The sequence below is a fragment of the Tursiops truncatus genome, chromosome 1, assembly GCF_011762595.2.
Source record: "Tursiops truncatus isolate mTurTru1 chromosome 1, mTurTru1.mat.Y, whole genome shotgun sequence".
Classification (NCBI taxonomy): Eukaryota; Metazoa; Chordata; class Mammalia; order Artiodactyla; family Delphinidae; genus Tursiops; species Tursiops truncatus.
Window position 1 is genome coordinate 170,833,958 of NC_047034.1, and position 2,640 is coordinate 170,836,597.

Consider the following 2,640-nt stretch of genomic DNA (forward strand, 5'->3'; position numbering starts at 1 on the left):
GAAAAACAAAGATGAATGAGTCACAAGCCCAGCCCAGGAGGGGCTTACAGACTAGGGAGCCTAAAGTTCCAAAGATAATATTTAAAGACCACTTGGATTCCAAAATCTCATGGCTCACTCGTAGCAGAGGCTTAAAAGATCTTCCTCTACTAGAAAACATCTTTCCAAACACCATGACAGGAAGCCTCCACCAACTACTGTTCTTAGAATCAGGGGACATTTAATCCAGAAGTAACCCCCCGAAAATTTAGCCCAAACTATATCTTGCCATTTAGCTGATGGGGGAACTAGAGAACAGAGGCAGAAAGTGTTGGGTCCTGAGCGAATTACTGGTTTCCAGCTACGCTTTTTGGAGGTAGTGCTCTCCAATAGAAATGAAATGTGAACCACAACATTTTAAATAGGTAATTTAAAAATTTGTGCTGGCCACATTGAAAAGATTAAAAAGAAACAGGTGATATTCATTTTAATACTACATTTACCTAAAGGTCAAAAATATTATCATTTCAACATGTGATCAATATAATCAAATTATTAATGAGATATTTCATACTCTTTTATGTTGTCCTAAGTCTTAGAAATCCAGTGTAAGTACACTGACAGCACATCTCAATTTGCACTAGCCACATTTCCGGCATGGCTCTCACGTTGGATGGTAAAGATCCAAGTTGTATCGTCCTAGCCTAACCCAACTGTACAAACACAGACCAGTTTTCCAGTGGGCAGTAGCATCACTCCCATGATCAGTGATTATTTTTTATAGACACTGGACCAGAAAGTTAACTGTCCAACAGGAGGTGTACCTTTCTGTGGCCAAGTTGAATAGCATTCCTTTTCTGGGAGGGACCTTAAAAGTAGCCTAATTTAACTTGATGTATGATTTTATGAACACCCGGGGCAGCAAAATAGCCTGCCGTGGGTCCCAGTGATGGCAGACTGGCAGTTGGAACCCACAATTCCGTAGTTCTGTGCGTGAAGTGCTTAGAACACAGTGCCAGACACCCAGTTAAGTGTCCGAGAAACGTCCGCAAACTTCTCTCCTTTCTCCTCTTCCAGTTTTGCACCAAACTGGTCTGTCCCAGAGAAGTTGCTCCATTCAAGTGAGATAGAATTCAGAGCACATCTTGGAGGCAGAAGTGTCGTTTCCAGCCTGCCTTGTAGGTGCATCTCCCTAGGTGACATTCGTTACAAAGCTGCAGCATGACATACCTAACTGATGAATGTCGACCGCACACCCATTTCAGCCAGGAAAGCCACACCGGCTTCCTCCGGGAAAATAGTGGTGTGGCATGTAGTTGCAAAACTTACTTTTGCCATCTGACGAGTAGGGTCAGTTCTTGGATGTTCTACCCAAAGCGCTTTTCTATGGCAGTGTGACCTCAAGAAAAACCAGTTTCGGGGCACCACACCTAGGATCATATGATGCAATCTGATATTAGCGTCTCATTGCATCAGTGTTTTTGACGCATGTGTCTTTTGCGCAGGCAAAAGTCTTTATAATTGGGAAAGAGAAAAAAGAAAAAGACTCGCTGGCTGACATCTAAAGGTACTGTCAGTACCGCTCCTAATTGGCCACACAGGGTGTTTGGAGGATAAACACCCACCTAACCACTGCCGCTTGACAGGCATCGGCATACCATTTCCTGGAGGGGACTTGATGGCATGTTTAGGTGAAATTCTTGTCTGGTTGGCTCCACTTATGTTTTATACCAAAATATCAAGGTTTAATCTCCTAGATCTTTTTAAATACATGACTATTAAGAAGAGGTTTTCAAAGGGTGCTTGGCCTTTCTGAAAAATCTCTGAAATGTACCAGATGATTTCTCATTTCCAAAGTTCTTTTACGTAAGTGCTCTTGGCTCCCTGGACACACATACACTTTTGACTCTGATCAAATACCTTAGATTTAGGCCTCTTGGTTTCTCTGTCTTCCTTTAAACATTTGTTGCCTCCTGAATCCTGCTTTTGTTGTGTGTTTTTTTTTTTGTGGCACCACGTGGCACGTGGGATCTGTGGGATCTTAGATCCCCAACCAGGGATTGAACCGGCACCCCTTGCCATGGAAGCTCGGAGTTTTAACTGCTGGACAGCCAGGGAAGTCCCATGAATCCTGCTTCTTCCTATAGTGGTTAAGGAATTAATTGACTGCAAAAATCCTAGTACTCTAGCCATCTTCAGGAAGTTGCCTAAAGTAGGAACTTCCTTGTGCAGAATGCTTAAGGAAAAAGGAAGCCGGTAAAAATCTTTGGTAGGAGACCAAGTGATATTGAGGTCATAATGTAGAAGGGGAGACCAGGCCTGCGTCTCCAGCTCGAGCCATATTGTTCTCTCTCAACCCCACGGGACACTTCTCCCAGGAGGCATGTCAAGACCCCTGGACTTTTGTGTGTACAGCTCCCTCCACCCGCCCCGGAAGTCTTCTCACCCCTGTTCATCTGTTGAGTCTTACCCACCCTGTCAGTCACTCAGCTCAGATGATTCTTCTACAGGGATGCCTTCCCCGACCCCAGAATAGGATGAATTCCCTTGCCATAATGGCCCTACATAAGCATCACTTTGTAATGCTTATATAGGGGAGAAAAAAAGCTTTCCTTGACCCGGTCCCTGGCTGGGTTTGAAAATTATGCTGACGGAGACAGA